General features: G+C 41.0%; 1 long non-coding RNA gene across 1 annotated transcript; it reads left to right on the top strand.

Moving 5' to 3' along the window:
• Positions 1-4,578: 4,578 nt before the first annotated feature.
• On the top strand, positions 4,579-13,308 carry LOC122673576. Its single transcript, XR_006334727.1, has 3 exons — positions 4,579-4,714; positions 9,134-9,328; positions 13,082-13,308. It is a non-coding gene; the product is annotated as an uncharacterized LOC122673576 (long non-coding RNA).
• The last annotated feature ends 4,190 nt before the right edge of the window (positions 13,309-17,498 follow it).

The following is a 17,498-nucleotide window of genomic DNA, read 5'->3' as shown; positions in this document are numbered from 1 at the left end:
AGGGCCACCACGAAGCACAACACCTCTTCTACAACCCAATCTTATTCCAGAAATTTCCACCACAGCAACACCTCACCCCCAAAGCACAATTCTAAATATTACGTGAATTTGCACTTAAAACTTCTACGGAAAAGACTCTATGACCATGTTACTGATTTCCAGACAAGAAAATGCAAAGGAACTCATTCATGAGTGACATTTTGGGTCCAGATTTTTAAGAAGGTGGTCCTTGTCCCCATCCTCCCAATGAATGCAGACAACAGGGGCCTGTAGGCCTGGAGTCGTAGTTCTCAAATTTTCCGTGCACCTGAATCACCTGGAGGCCTTTTTTACCGTTTTTTGTTTGTTTGTTTGTTCTAATTTTTTCCCCACACTAACCTTTCTCCTCTGGGCCGTCGGCCCCCATTGCTCCCTCTTATTTCCGGGGCCGCCGCCGCCGCCGCCGCTTTGCCTCAACTGGAGCGGGTGTGGGCGCTGCGGCGCAGGCGCCGTAACCCCGGCCACTGGCGCGCAGGCTAGCCGGTCGTCCGCGTGCGGAGCCGCTAGGTTCACGCTTTAGCCTGGCCCACTCACCTTTCTAGGAGGCCCTGGAGGGTTTTCTAAAATGCTAATTGCTAGACCCCACCCCTAGAGTTTCTAATTCAGCAGGACTTGGGCGGTATCTGAATAACTGCATTTCTATTGAGGGGTTAGATAAGGCAATATAACATCTTGGCAATATGGTAACAATTTAAAATTCCGCGTGACTTTGAGGAAACAATTCTATTTCTTGAAGTTTATCCTACAGAAATACTCATTCTAGTATGTATAATATGCACACAAAGATTTTTTTTTTGTATCCTTGCTTATAACACTAAAAACAGGAATGACATTAAACGTTCAAAAACAGATTTGTTAAATAAATGACACCTTCAAATGATTGAATTTTATGCATCATTAAAGATACCTGACTTGTAAATACATCCATAGTATAGTATTAAATTTAAAATATGTAGAAAATATGGAGTAATCTATATATGGTCACATTTTTTAGGTATACAAATGTGTTACATGGGCAAAAACTTCTGGATAGCACTTAGCAAGTGTTTTTCCTACCCTTCTTTTTGTCTTCCCTCTTTCTTCCTGCTTTTGTTGTATTTTAGTAAGATGGAGTGGTCTTTGGTGAGATACAATACAAAAAAAGGCTAAACATCCATTGACAGATAAATGGATAAAGAAGATATGGTATATATTGTGTATATACAGTGAAATATTACTCATCCATAAAAAAGAATGAAGCAATGCCATTCACAGCAAAATGGACAGACCTAGAGATTATCATACTAAGTGAAATAAGTCAGCCAGGAAAAGATAAATGTCATGATATTGCTTAACTGTGGAATCTGGAAAAAAAAAAAAAGATACAGGTGAACTTATTCACAAAACAGAAGTAGACCAAGAAACATAGAGACCAAAATTATGGATACCAAAGGGGAAAGGCAAGGGGAGGAATAAGTCAGGAGTTTGGTGTTATTAAATATACATTAGTATATATAAAATAACCAACAAGGACCTACAGTTAGTACAGGGAGCTATACTCAATATTTTGTAATAACCCTATAAGGGAGAAGAATCTGAAAAAGAACCCTATAGGGGAAAAGAATCTTAAAAAGAACATAAAAAACATATATATGTATTCATATTACATATATATATATAATAGAAATGACCAGAGGCTAATGGAAGAGGAGTATATCAGATGAGAGTGACAGGATCTCTGTGGCTACATGCAAAGTGGGATCTTTGTGAACTGATAGGTGATATGAAGAAAAAGTGAAGAAATGATTTACACCTCCTGAGGACTCCAGAGGTAAATGCTTCAAAAGTGTTCCACACTTCCAGGTAGTCCTGATGCAACAATGTGATAAGATCTATATGTTTACACATATAATTGCATATGCCAAAAAATTTTAGAAGTACAAACCAAGCTGTTAGCAGTGATCATTTCTGTGCGGTTTCACTGTGTTTGGAAAGGGGAATCATGGGATACAGATTTCAAAGAAATGATGATAGAAAAAGAGGGAAATTTCTAAACCTCCACATTGATGCATAGTTTACAGCAATCATATTCCATAATTTCAAAATGAAGAGAGAATTTTTAAAAGAGCTCAGCCAGACTTTATCTTGCTTATACATTTACTAGCCCTGAGCAGGAGAAAGAGGCCCCAATGTCAGTTTAAATTTCTGAGGATGATACATCTACCATTTAGAGTCACCCCCAAATCTGGAGTGAAATTGTTCTGACATCTTATCACAAAAGCAATTGTTCAGTTTTCTTGGAAATTATCATTTAGCTGTGCAAACAGGTAAATAGATTTTTTTTCATGATTACTTATACAAAGAGAAAAAGGAGATCACATAAAATATACTTCCCATATCCAACAGTCTGTAGATTAACTCTGGTTACTGACACAGCACTAGAATTTATACTTTCTGCTACCATCTAATTCAGACAGCTTGAGATCTTTCAAAATGAGAAGAAGACCTCCAGCTAGATAGTGAACAAATTACTCATTTTACGTAAATGATCTCCCAAGGATTTTGACCTTAAAGTCACAGAGATCAACACTTAGTAATAAGCTACAAGACTATATATTCCTATTTCTACACTAGATTGAAAGTTCATAGAAGGCCAGATAGAGTCTATTTGCTTGTTTTGGCAGTGCCAGGTGGCATGCAGTATCTTAATTCTCCATCCAGGGATGGAACCCATGCCCCCTGCAGAGGAAGCACAGAATCCTAATCACTGGGAAGTCCCCAGATAGAGGTTTGGTTTTGTTTTGTAACTTCCTATAGTACTAAGAGTGTGTTTGCATAAACAGACCCTTGGTTCAATTGGTGAAGACAAAATTCATCACACAGAAGTCATAGGCAACTGCTCTTCCTTAGGCTTTCTGGCCATAATTTTTTAGTTTGTCCACTGATGAAGTAGAATGTTCAGTTCTTCTGTTTACCTAGCACCTGCTTTTTGGAAGCCTAATTTATTAGGGCACCTACTGCAATGAGAGAAAAAGGAAAAGACGTAAAAACTCAGCCAATAGATTTGGCTGTAAAAAACTATATAGGAAGCGTGGCTGGTGATTATGTGTTTAATTCATGACCCATGTTATTGCTGCTCGTTAGACCAAGGATAAACAAGATTCAGCTGTAGTCAGGTTCTTGCTAGCCCCCTTCAGTCCTCTTTCCTGTTTCATCTGAAAATGCCCCTGATGATGACCTAACAAACAAACACATGCCCAGCCACCAAAATCACAGAAAAAGCAGCTTATTATCATCTGTTCTTATAACTATTGAAAAAGCTTTTATCAGATATTTAGTTTTTTATAGTACTTTTAGGGACTTCCCTGGCTATCCAATGGTTATGACCCAGTGCTTCCTCTGCTGTGGGCACAGGTTCAATCCCTGGCCAGGGAATTAAGATCCTGCTACTGTGGTGTGTGGCAAATAAAAAAAATAACTTTTAATGAATTGAAATGTACACATTCCTGTTCATTTTGGCACGTATATGTGCTCCATTTTTTTTCTGTGAACCAGCCTCTCTATACTTCAGCCAGAGAGCATGACTCTAAAATGAAAAATTCGTGACTGGGTGTGGGAGGAAAAAGACTAAAATTAGAGGGATCAACAAGCTCTAATATTAGGGATTTATTTTCAAAATGCCTCTTCTAATGAGAACTAACAAGGAAATTTTCTAAAAGTGAATTTACTTATTTAGCATGTTGAACTTTTGTTCTATCCTAATAGGAGAAATAGCTGGCCTTTCTATATTACTTTTGAAGATGGACAGTCAGATTCAGAAAAAAGCAATATTCATCTACTTAATCAGGTACTGAAGAAAAATTAATATTTGATTTAAAGAGAGAAGAGACTGATCAGGACAGAGGTAAGGTGAAAATAAAGAAGCCTAGAGAGAGCCTTTTGATCAGTCTATATGTGCCTTTTAAGACCCCCATTTTTCAGCTAAATAGTTCACACACAAACAGAATTAGATATCACATCCCGCATTTAGAAGTGGTTCTGTGTCACCATGGTAACTGGTTTTGCTTAAACATAGCTCTGCATGTACGTACAGTCCAAATTAGCCACAGAGAAGAGACATGCACACAATTTTCCTGGAGCTTATATAAATCTGCCTGTATGTTACATTTTTCTAAAATGGGGTATTTGAGTTCACATTTGTAAACACTCTTTCTTTAAAACTTCCCTGTCTAGATAGTGTGTCTCTGATCATTTGATTGTTATGGTCCTGGAAGCAATATTACAGATCAAATTTCAGCTGATAATCAACATGGGAAACGAATAATTTGTCTGTGCTGGCTTTTGTCAATCAGTTCTCAGTACTTGGAATAGAAATGGCGAAACTGACCCCTTTTGCTTCTTACCTTTCAAATGCTCTTTTATTTGGCTCATCCATGTGGACTGTTTTGGATCATTTTTCTGAAAGATTATCCCCAAATAGCATTCCACCCCCACTGACTCCTCCTTATGATAATATTGCCAAGAAAACAACTTAAGCAAATTGAAAGACCTTTTGAAAAGAAAGGAAGTTACCACAACATGGTGTCCAAGCCAAGAAATATCCCCGGCATCCTCGTGGTAAATTTAGTTGAAGATTTATCTAAAAGAAAAGAAAAATAATTTATGGATTGAGCTCCATCGCATGACAGTGTTTAAGGTATGTGATTCTTTGTGCTTGTCAAGCCTCTATGTCTTTCTGGTTTTTTTTTTTTTTTTCTTTATTTTCTGAGAAGAGAATTAAATATGATACACTTTGGGGGAAATTACATCATTGGCTGTTTTACAGTTTTTAGGACTGCATTGATTTTTGTACTAAAATGGCATAATGTCCTTAGTGTTAGTGAATATTTGTCTGAAAAAAGGGAAAATTAATCATGATACTTCCCCTACTAAGAACCAGTGAAATTATCCTTCTGCTTTTGACAGCAAGATGTACTTAGAAAGCTTGTCCACTGTCTGTAGCTGTGTCCCTTCTATTCAAGGAAAAAGAGCTACCATTTAATTGAGCCCCAAATATGTGCTATGCACTTGATGGGAAATTTAACATGCTGTGTCATTTAATTCTCACAGAATCTAACAAGGGAAGTGTTTTCTACTTCAGAAAAAGAAACTAATTCTCAGAGGAATTTTATTTCCTCTATTTCAGACAGCTTACAACTTGGTAAAGCTGAGATACAATGCAGATCCCAAAATACACTTGCTCAGAGGATGCTCAGCCCATTTCTAGTAGTGTCTTACTCCCAGCAGATAGGTGCTCACCCGCCTGGGACAAAGGTGCATTGAGTGTGTTTTTACATTCGAACTCTCATCCCTCTGCTGGTGATTATCGCTGTGATCTGCCTGGAGGACCACTGGGAGGCAGTAGCACTCTGAACCCAACACCAGACCATCAGGTCATCATCATAGCTTGCTTTGAGCTGGGATCTCCATCTCTACCAGGAAGTGAATGTATAACACTTGCTTTCTTCCCCAAACCGTCAAGACTAGATGGTGCTTAAATATTTCCTTGAAACTGTCTAATGTCATGCAATGCCCTGGCTTTCATACTCAATGAGAAGAAAGAAGAGAGTGGTTCAGTGGAGGTGTCTTAGAGCAAGTCAGTAAAAGCAGTGCTTGGGGAAACAGAGGCAGTAGGACAGGCCCAGGCCCTGAGCTCCTTGGTACAGTGGATGGGAGTGAGGAAGAAGCTGTCATCGGCCATTCCTGGGTGGTAGGACCATCGCATGAATGCGCTGGGAGAGGTGTAGATCTACAGTCTGTTTCCCACTGAGAACGGGGCAATAACATCCTTCCATGAAACTGATGTATCAGAGATGTGGTAGGCGGGAGATCCAGGGTCCTTGGGTAGCAGAGCTGCAGAGGATATTCAAGAAAATTTCATCCAGTTTTTGTCCTGCTGTGTCTTGGAGAACTTTTTAAGCAGGTGCCCCAAAGACAATGAAGGAGGTGGACCAGCAGAGATTCCCAGGCCAGGCTTCTGGTTCTCATCCCAACCCTATTTTTCAACCACAGCATTTCCACTTTTATCAGTTTATATTTTGGAGTTTCTGCACAAGAGTTTATTTTTTATAAAAGAGACCTGTAGTTTTTAAAAGTTCAAGACTGCTTTATACATGAAGAAACTGAGTTAAGAGGCGATCTTTTATATCGCTATCTTCAGCAACAAGCAAGTTGTTGGAACACATTCCTTTCGGTAGTACAAGTATTTATGCCCATAATGTTTTGCAGTATCACGTCCCAGCTTTGAAAACCTGCTCAGAGGAATAGACATCAGAGGAGACAACTATCAAAGCAGTAGCCCAAGGTCTGTTCCCTAGTCCCATCCGTGTCCTGCCGTCACGTGCCTTGAAACAAATCAACGACAGAAAACCTGGCCTTATTTCCTCTTTCAAATGAAAACTGCAACATCAGCCTCCTTCTTTGGAAACAGATTCAAAGGGCAGAGTCAGCTGGGTGCTCTGTGAAGAAAGAGGCAAGGGATTAGGGTTCACAGAAACAAAACTATAAGTTACAGTTTATACTTTATACTATTAACTCAAAGTGAGTGAGTGTTAGTCCTTCAGTTGTGTTGGACTCTTTGCAACCCCATGGGTTATTGCCCACCAGGCTCCTCTGTCCATGGGATTCTCCAAGCAAGAATACTGGAGTGGGTTGCCATTCCCTTCTCCAGGGGATCTTCCCGACCCGGGGATTGAACTCTGATCTCCTGCATTGCAGGCAGATTCTTTACCATCTGAGCCACCAGGGAAGCCCATTAATTCAAAGCAGGAAGCCTTAATTCAGCCTGGGGATTGAAAAGATACTTGATTGAGGATTTAACCAACCTTGTGGTTCTTTATATGGACAGGGAATAAATATAACCTCTCTTTTGCAAATTGAGATGCAAAGTTTTCCTAAAAAACATTCTGTAGAATTTGGAAAGACAGAATAGTTTGGAAGAAAGAGCACTAGCTTTGGACCCAGACGTTTCTGAGTGTAAATCCAGCTCTGCTCATCCCTAGTATTATGCCCTTGACCACACTGTTCATTCCTCGTGGGCCTCATGTTCCTCTTTGTAAATGTCAGCAGGACTATGGTGAGGATTAGAGAGATGTGTGGAATGCATCTGGCATGAGGCTAGCATTATTATTACTATTATTATTATGATTGTGCAGTATTGTTGTTTCCATTGTGATTGGACTTGAAGACTCAGAGAGTGAGCTGATTGGAGTGATTTTTCCATAATAAGGATACTATTCTACTCCTACAGCCCATTTCATCTCACAGAAAAAGTCTTAACTATGTGAATGTCTAGAGTGCTGTGGGCAGAATTCCCAAGCTTCTTGGTGGGAAAAACATATCACAAGTATAGGGATGCAGATACGACTAGAGTAGCAGCACAGATGTCAGGTCTAGACCATCTCTGCTCTAGGCCAGGGAGGTTTAGGAAAAGAAAACTCAGGCCTTGAGTCCCAACTGTGTGCCCAGTGTCTTCACCATCACAGATGGGGGAGAGTGGAGAAATATACGGTCCCCTTCTTTCCCTGCACATGTTTTACTGGACACAGAACTGGCCTTTGCAGAGCCTCAGTAGCTCATGGGATGAACTGCAGAAGGTGTCATTTGGGAAGAAGAAAGCGCAGCAGAGAAAGTTCAGGGAAAGTTAGGGGAAGGAATACTGTGGGCTGGATGTATTCTGTGTATTTTGACACATGCCTCCTGCCATCCCTTGCACTTAGTCAGCTATGAAGATTTCATTTCACAGGTGAAGGGTTTTCTGGTGCCCTTGAGAACTCCTGGAATAACCAAAGTGTTGGGACAGAAGTCGATTTGGAATTAAGCTATCCAGAAGATCATGAGGGGCCCACTTTTCTCAAGAAACTCCAAAGGTCTGGAGTCAGTGGATTTAGGGCAGCAAGAAGCCACAAGGTTCAGATGCTCGAGAAATATTGCTCTGTCTTGGAAGCCAGTTACAAGGAAGTCTGTTACAGAAAAAAAGAGGGAAAGGGACATGGTTTGGAAAAGCTTCCCTGAAGTGATTGGGGTCATAAGAGCATGGAATTAGAGGTTTTGCACACTTTGAGGTTTTTCAAGAGCAATGGGCAAAATACAGAAAAAGAGACCTAGTGTGTGTGCAATTTTTTTCTGTTGAGAATTTTGGGGAAAAAAAAAATTAGCTTTGTTGCCCCCTCCCCCATGTTGAAATCTATCAGGCTGGTCATCCGTTTCTCACGGGGAAAAAATAGTTTTCATGGGGGCCGTACTGAGAGCATGAGTTGGCATGGGCTGGCAGCGTGGCCCACATAGACTGATGGTAGGTACAGTGGTCCTCTTGCTCAAAATGTGTCAGCCAAGCCCTCAGGTTCTTCCAGGACGGGCTGCTAATGGAGGCTTTGATGGTTCTGTTCTAAAGCTTCACTTCCTAGGTGTTGCCTTTTCAACAATAATTGTTTGCTAAAGATGATGTTTTTCTTTTGCAAGTAAGTGGCCTAGGATGAGTATGTGAAACCGCCCATTTGAATGAGTGCATCAATTTAGTATCTCGAAGTAAACAAGGTTAATGAATTGCTGCATTCTGTGTAGTCCCTGAATGTAATTAAATTCAAACATTACCCAGGAGGGAGTCATGTCGCTGACCGCTTTCCACAAGGACAGCACCAGGGAAAATAGCAGCCTACAGACTAATTATTAAATCTTACCTCTTCACTGGGAGAAAGAATGGATGAGCCATTTTAAATCATGTTGAAAGCTCAGGGATGCTTTGCACTTCTATCGTAAATACTCACCCAGCACTCCTATCTTGCCGTGTTCTTTAGAGTTAAGGTTCGTTTGTCCATGAAACCACACAGAGGAAACGTATTTTCTCTGTTGCTGTGTTTCTCCAGTCTACACTATTGTGTCTGGAGATTTTTAAAAATTTTATAAACAACATTTTTCCTATCCTGGGCTCCTGAGTCGGTTGTGAAATCTCCATTCCCTTTCCCATCTCTCAATCTTTGGAGTCCCCAGCAAATGTCCAATCAGTGAGTCATAAACATGGCGTTTTTAGCTATCTGACAGAATCCACCATTTTCCTACTCTTTCACTCTGCTTTTAGATTCCTATCTACGTATCAGCTACCAAGGCTATTAAAATCTTGAAGCGCCTGTGAAGAGAACTCACCCACTGGCCTGGGCGCTCTCTGCAAGTGTCGCACCTGAGTCATGCTGCATCGGCAATGCTAGGAGCGGAAGCCCTGTGCCCACTCATCCTCTAAGACCAGGGGTCTCAGATTTAGCAAATAAAGTTACAGGTAAGCAACCAATAAATGCTTCATGTAAGTACATCTTAAATATTTCATGCGTATACTTACACTAAAAGAATAATTTGTTGTTTATCTGAAATGCAAATTTAACTGAGGGTTCTGTGTTATATCTGGCAACCCTCTCTAAGAGACATAAACTGCCTCATCCTCACAACAGTATTGTAAACTGGTTATTATTATTGTTGTTGTCATTGTTGCTAGTGTCCCCACTTTATTGAAGAGGAAACTGAAGCTTAGCAAGGTTTTCTAATTAGTTTAATGTCACTCTATTAGTATGGGGCTTCCCTGGTGGCTAAGTGGTAAAGAATCCGCCTGCCATTGCAGGAACCATACGTTCCCTGCATTGGGAAGATCCCCTGGAGAAGGAAATGGCAACCCACTCCAGTTGCCTGGAAAATCCAGTGGACAGAGGAGCCTGGTGGGTTATAGTCCATGGGGTTGCAAAGAGTAGGACACAACTGAAGTGACTCAGCGTGCATGCATGTACTCCATTAGTAAGTGCCAGGGACGTCTGATTTCAGTTGCACATTCTTTTTTTTTTTTTTCTTTTTTTTTCAGTTGCACATTCTTAAATACTGTCTGTGATGTTCAGTCCTTCTGTACTGCTGCATTTATCATGTCTCTGCTATATGTAGTTCCATCCACATTGTCCAGCATATACATAAGTGGAATTTTCAATTAAGAGTGCCAAACCTTGGTATGTCAATCCAAAAGTAATCTATATTTACTGTAGATTGCATGTCTAAGTGACAAGGGCTCTAATTGCCAGGGGAACCAGCTTACCTGGGTATCAAAAAATGTGATAAGACCTTATTTTTTGTTTTAATATGCACCCATTTTGGAACCTCTGTCTCTTACCGCTTTGGTCAATGTGCCACAAATTCTACACCCCAATACCATACTCTTCACACACTGTCTCACTTGACTGGGAAATTGCCTAACCCAGAAAGCACCTCAACTGTTATTTCTGTCTACCTCTTGGCTGCCTACTCTTTCTGCCCATTTGTTACGTGCTATCCAAAGATGCTTTTGAACTGTGGTGTTGGAAAAGACTCTTGAGAGTCCCTTGGACTGCAAGGAGATCCAGCCAGTCCATCTTAAAGCAGATCAGTCCTGGGTGTTCATTGGAAGGACTGATGCTGAAGCTGAAACTCCAATACTTTGGCCACCTGATGCAAAGAACTGACTCATTGGAAAAGACCCTGATGCTGGGAGGGATTGGGGGCAGGAGGAGAAGGGGACAACAGAGGATGAGATGGCTGGATGGCATCACTGACTCGATGGGCATGTGTTTGAGTAAACTCTGGGAGTTGGTGATGGACAGGGAGGCCTGGCATGCTGCGATTCATGGGGTTGCAAAGAGTCAGACATGACTGAGCGACTGAACTGAACTGAAGTGAACTGAACTGATCCAAAGATGGTCCTGCTGCTAATAACAGAATTTTCTACCTATCCTTTTCAATAACTAATGGACAGATGAGCTTGTCCTGACCAGCTACTGGTTGTAACCTTCTTTTCGATTAACTTTTATTGGAGTGTAATTACTTTCCCAGCTGAGCCACAAGGGAAGCAAAATAATATTGCGTTAGTTTCTGCTGAGCAACAAAATGAATCAGTATGTGTACATATATTCCCTCTTTTTAGGATTTCCTTCCCATTTTTAGGTTACCACAGAGCATTGTGGTTTATGGTCTTTTTGAATGAACCAAGAAAAGCAATGCTTCACACTAAAAAGACTATTAAAATAATGTCACTCTTTTGAAGTCATCCACTTAGAGAAGCTTATATGCCCCTCAATGAACAGGGACCCACTTCTTTTCATCTGGTTGCATTCTGAGATACACGCACGCATCAGACCTTCGTGTCTAACCAAGGGTACCTCTTCTAAGAAGGCTGGAGCAGAGAAGTCCCTTATCTGTATCTCTGCTATATTTGACACAGTCTTTGTTATTCTGAATCCCTTTGATTAAATCTGTTTTTGAAAAGCAATGGTGTGCTGACCTGTATTGCTGTTGTTGTTAAGTTGCTGAGTTATGTGCAACTCTTTCATGACCTCATGGACTGTAGCCTGCCAGGCTCCTCTGTCTATGAAATTTTCCAGGCAGGAATACTGGAATGGGTTGCCATTTCCTTCTCCAGGGGATCTTTTCAACCCAGGGATTGAACCCACATCTCCTGCATTGGCAGGCAGATTCTTTACCTCTGAGCCACCAGGGGAGTCTCTGGTCAGTGTTAATACAAAATATATCTATTTAGCAGCTACAGGCTGAAAGAAGCTTGCAGTGCCTTTAGTGCTTCAAAATATAATCTGCACGAGTTATTGTAAATGGGGCCTTGGACTCTGGAAAGACTCTTCCTCCTGCAAGGAATCCCCATTTGTAGATAGCAACTACTTTAAACAGATTATCTGCCTAAATAGAGCTTGACTTGGGACATAACTTTTCTTTCCAACAAAGAACCTTATGTTCCCAGATGACAGGAGCTTATCATATTTTTGTTCCAAAATATATTAGAACAGGGTTGTGAATTAGTTCCTACTCACTTCCTGGAGCACTGAGTTGAGGAGATTACTTAGATTACATTCGGGTTCTGGAAACAGTTTGATGATGGATCAGCCACGTTTCCCATGGTTCCATGTTTGACAAGAAAGACACACACAACTTATATTTAATATGTCTGTATTAGAAGCATAAACTGACTGCTTGAGACTGGGAATCAGCTTCAGGTTCCTGGGATGAGAGAGCTGTATTTATACCTAGCAAAGGCAGCTTCAAACTAATTGACCAGGACACTTGCTAAGCAGAGGAGCACTGCTGCTTCTCCCTATTAACTACCTATCTCCATCCAGATGGACTCGTTAAGCACTTAATTGTGCATGTGTTCACTCAGAGTTGTGGAAGAACCACAGCAATCTTCAAACCACATACAATCTTAGCTTATGTATATTGGTAAAGAATCTGATGCAATATGGAAGACCTGGGTTCGATCCCTGGGTTGGAAAGATCCCCTGGAGAAGGGAAAGGCTAATCACTACAGTTATTCGAACGTATAATTCATTGGGTCACAAGAGTCAGACAACACCGAGCAACTTTCGCTTTCACTTTCTTTCACTTTGGACCATTGTAATCATCTTTTTTGTTTATTGACTTTCTATCCCATCAATATGTTACTTTGCAATAATTAACTGTCCCCAACTTCTGGTTCTTCAGTCTCCTTTACACACTATTTCCAATGAAATCCTCTTAAAGCTACCGCAAATCGCATCCCATGGACAGCTTTTCATTACTTTGAAAAGAAAATGAGAACTTCTCTTGTTTGAAACCCTCCCTCCCTTAATTTGTGGTGTTACCTTCTCGATATGGCTAGCTTAAGAGCAAATGTAAGTTGTATTAATAAAAAATTTGTTTCTTTATACAGGTGACAAACATCTGCCTAAAACAAACAAAAGTGAGGTTGCAGGGGGATACTACAGCTTGTGTTATTTAGGAAAGACACTCAGGATTGGAATTGTTTATATTGTGTCATTTCTTAGAACATATTATTACTGATGAAATACATAGCATGAAATAATACTGTTATTGCAGACAGTCACAGTTAGTTGAGCATCCTTACTTTGTTGGAATGTGATGTTTTTTGAGAACCTTTCTCCTGTTTCAATTCTTTCTTTCATGATAGCCTATGGTTAAGGGAAAAATTCTTTCCTCATTCTATAAATTTAACACATTTTCCTTTGTTTTGTAGTTTAGTTTTTGGTTTTCTAGATTTGAACTCAATGGATCTCACTTTGGAATGACCTGATATCCTGCACATATTTTAACTGAATCGTCCTAAGAAACAGAAAGCAAGCCATTTTTTCTGCTCAAGTCGGAGGGAGACAGTGCCTCTCGCTGCAGGGTCATCTGATGATAACAAATTTGAAAATGGTTTGCACTATTTAAAAGTTGTCACTTATTTGAAATAAAATAAACTTTAAAAATGTTAACATAGCATAAAGATATATTATGATTTATATGATATATGATGTATATCATACTCCTTTATATTTTTAGAAAGCTACATGGGTGCCCTGGTGGTACAGTGGTTAAGAATATGCCTTGCAATGCAAGGAACATGGGTTCAATCCCTAGTCTGGAAGACTCCACATGCCTTGGGGCAACAAAGCCCATGGGCCACAACTACTGAGCCAGTGCTTTGGAGTCCATGAGCCACAACTATTGAGTCCACGAGTGGCAACTGCTAAAGCCTGTGTGCCTAGAGTCTGTGCTCGGCAGCAAGAGAAGCCACTGCAGTGACCACAATGAGGAGCCTGCACATCACAACTGGCAAGTAGCCCTACTCGCCACAATTAGAGAAGGCCCATGTGCAGAAATGAAGACACACCCCAACCAAAAAACAAAACAAAACACCAAAAACTACAATGTATGAAACATTGATACACAAAAGTTATTTAAAGATATCGCTTAAAGTATGTGCTGCTGCTGCTCCTACGTCGCTTCAGTCGTGTCCAACTCTGTGTGACCCCATAGACGGCAGCCCATCAGGCTCCCCCATCCCTGGGATTCTCCAGGCAAGAACACTGGAGTGGGTTGCCATGTCCTTCTCCAATGCATGGAAGTTAAAAGTGAAAGTGAAGTCTCTCAGTCGTGTCTGACTCTTAGCGACCCCATGGACTGCAGCCCGCCAGGCTCCTCCGTCCTTGGGATTTGCCAGGCAAGAGTACTGGAGTGGGTTGCCATTGCCTTCTCCAAAGTACAGCAGGCTCTATTTTAATGTTTTGTAGGTAAAGACACTGAAGCTCAGAGAACTTAATAGGTAGCAGAGTGGAACGCTGGCCCAGGTTTTTTGTCCTGAGTTGGTTTTGCTTTGTACCACAATAGCTCTTAACAAAGCATAATCTTGCAAGTAGTGCTTTAAATTCAGACTTCTTTTGTCACTCTGAAGGACTCTGATATAAGCCCTGGAAATGTAGAAATACAAGGTTTTTCAAATATTACCTAATTTTTTCACTTCATCTCCCTTTGGTTTCTCAAGTGGTAAAGCAATACTGCTCAACATCTAGGGTTGTTGACCTGGTTTGGGGTCTACTCACAAGATACTTACTACAAAGAGGATTCACAGAACTGATGACTTACTTAAGCTGCCTCTAGTCCCAATGGCACTTTTCTTGTTCTTCTGGGCCAGCGCAGATTTGGGTTGCAAACAGGGCTTGCTGAGTAAGGTCTGAGATGCCATTCAACCCAAACCCACTCTCTCTCCCAGTGCTATTGTACAGGATCCGCCCAACTCAGAAATACTGAGCCTGCCTTTGGCAGCATCAAAGGGGAGAACGGGGCACCTATTATTAGGCTAGGTTGCTTCCTGAGACCCCGGTGTCAGCTGAGCCACAAGAGAAGCCCAAGAATACTGGAGTGGGTAGCCTATTCCTTCTCCAGCAGATCTTCCCAACCCAGGAATGGAACTGGGGTCTCCTGCATTTCATGCAGATTCTTTACCAACTGAGCTATCAGGGAAGCCCACAATGGTCCAAGGCTCATCTATTCATTTGTCAAATATTTTGAGTTCTTGAAATGTGTGAGTTATGAGCTAGACACATAATGTTGAGCAAAAAACTAACAGTTCGGTTCAGTTCAGTTCAGTTGCTCAGTCATGTCCAACTCTTTGCAACCCCATGGACTGCAGCATGCCGGGCTTCCCTGTCCATCACCAACTCCTGGACCTTACCCAAACTCATGTCCATTGAGTCAGTGATGCCATCCAATTGCTTCATCCTCTGTCATCCCCTTCTCCTCCCACCTTCAATCATTGCCAGCATCAAGGTCTTTTCAAATGAGTCAGTTCTTCGCATCAGGTGGCCAAAGTATTGGAGTTTCAGCTTCAGCATCAGTCCTTCCAATGAATGTTCAGGACTGATCTCCTTTAGGATGGACTGGTTGGTTCTCCTTGCAGTCCAAGGGACTCTCAAGAGTCTTCTCCAACACCACAGTTCAAAAGCATCAATTCTTTGGTGCTCAGCTTTCTTTATAGTCCAACTCTCACATCCATAAATCACTACTGGAGAAACCAAAGCTTTGACTAGACAGACCTTTGTTAGCAAAGCAATGTCTCTGCTTTTTAATATGATGTCTAGGTTGGTCACAATTTTTCTTCCAAGAAGCAAGTGTCTTTTAGTTTCATGGCTGCAGTCACCATCTGCAGTGATTTTAGAGCCCCCAAAATAAAGTCCATCACTGTTTTCATTGTTTCTCCATCCATTTGCCATGAGGTGATGGGACTGGATGCCATGATCTTAGTTTTCTGAATGTTGAGCTTTAAGCTAACTTTTTCACTCTCCTCTTTCACTTTCATGAAGAGGCACTTTAGTTCTTCACTTTCTGCCATAAGGTTGGTGTTATCTGCATATCTGATGTTATCGATATTTCTCCAAGCAATCTTGATTCTAGCTTGTGCTTCATCCAGTCCAACATTTCTCATGATGTACTCTGCATATAAGTTAAATAAGCAGGGTGACAATATACAGCCTTGATGTACTCCTTTCCTGATTTGGAACCAGTCTGTTGTTCCATGTCCAGTTCTAACTGTTGTTTCTTGAGCTGCATACATATTCCTCAGGAGGCAGGTAAGGTGGTCTGGTATTCCCATCTCTTTAAGAATTTTCCACAGTTTGTTGTGATCCACACAGTCAAAAGCTTTGGCATAGCAGGGTGATGGTCAAATAATCAGATATATAATTCAGTGTATAGTAACAGATATAGATGAAGTCTATAAATGTGAGGGGAAAATATTTTTAGAAAGTCATAGAGAAATAATTATGACAAGACTTATGAATCAGGCAAAGCATATCTGAAAGTGATATCCAAGCCAAAATAAAAGTAATTGAAGAAATTAAATGGGTAAAATGGCAGGGAATGGTTATAGAAAAGAGGTTGAAAAAACTATTTCAAGTAGTGTGAACATCATGTTGCAAGGGCACTGTGGCAACAGCAAGTGATTAAAATAAGAAAGTATAGCTGACTTAGCAAATGAAAGGACAGAAAACAGATAATGCACATGAAACTTCAGGTGGTGGTAAAGTATTTGGAAGAACAATAAAGAATAAGAGGAAGAGAAAGCGACCAGGCAATACGGTAACGTTTGAGCTGAGCCCTGACAGGTGGAGGCATGTAGATAGCTGTGCACAGAGATTTCCAAGCAAAAGAATCAACTAGTTACCTGAAATAAGAACCTGCTGGGATATTCCAAGAAAAGGAAAGGTATCACTCTAGCTGCTGTGGAGTGAAGAAGAGGGTGGAACACTGGAAATGAGGCCAGAGAAATAGTAGGGGACATAGAGTACTTTTCTGTGTGCAACTGAAAAGTATAGGAAGACTTTTCCAGAAGAATTTCATAATCTGGCTTATATATTTAAAATGCTGTTGTGCAAGGAACCTACTGTGAGGGCAGAAGTGGATACAGTCATTGGCTTAAGAAGAGGGAGAGGTTAAGGATGGCTCCTAAGCATCTGACCCATCACTGGGGAAGCAGAGATGCTCCTGCAGATCAGCAATACCGGAAGAGGACCAAACTTCCTGAGGAATCTCTGAAGGGGAGGAGAGCATGAGACGAATCGTGGACATTTGAGGTTAAAGTGCTTTGTGACATTCAAATAGAGGTGCAATTTTGGGAGTCAAAAGTGAACAGAGTCGGACATGTGTTTGAGCAAGCTCCGGGAGTTGGTGATGGACAGGAAAGCTTGGTGTGCTGCAGTCCACAGAATCACAAAGAGCCAGACACGGCTGAGCAACTGAACTGAGTGAACAGACCATCATTGAAAATGTGTGTGTAGAATAGATTGCTTAAGGAGAAGCCACTGAGAAGACAGAGAGCCTAAGACCAGTCTTGAACAATACCAGCATTCAGTGGTGGGACAGAGGCAGGTATAATCAGACTAACAGGAATAAAACACAGATGTAGGGCGAGAAGGAGGAAAACCCGAAGCTGTAACAGCTTGTATCAAGTGCTTATTATAGTTCAGGCACAGATCTCCATGCCTTGCATGAATTAATCTTCACAACAACTCTTATTGGAGTTTTTTTCCCTCCACAATTCTTATTTCAGTAATTTCAATAACTTGACTAGGGTTTAAATTTCCATTGCCAGCCCTGTATCAATTTACCTCAGT

This window comes from Cervus elaphus, chromosome 17 (assembly GCF_910594005.1).
Source record: "Cervus elaphus chromosome 17, mCerEla1.1, whole genome shotgun sequence".
Taxonomy (NCBI): Eukaryota; Metazoa; Chordata; class Mammalia; order Artiodactyla; family Cervidae; genus Cervus; species Cervus elaphus.
Note: the sequence above shows the minus strand (reverse complement) of the source record. Positions and strands in the feature narration are given on the sequence as shown.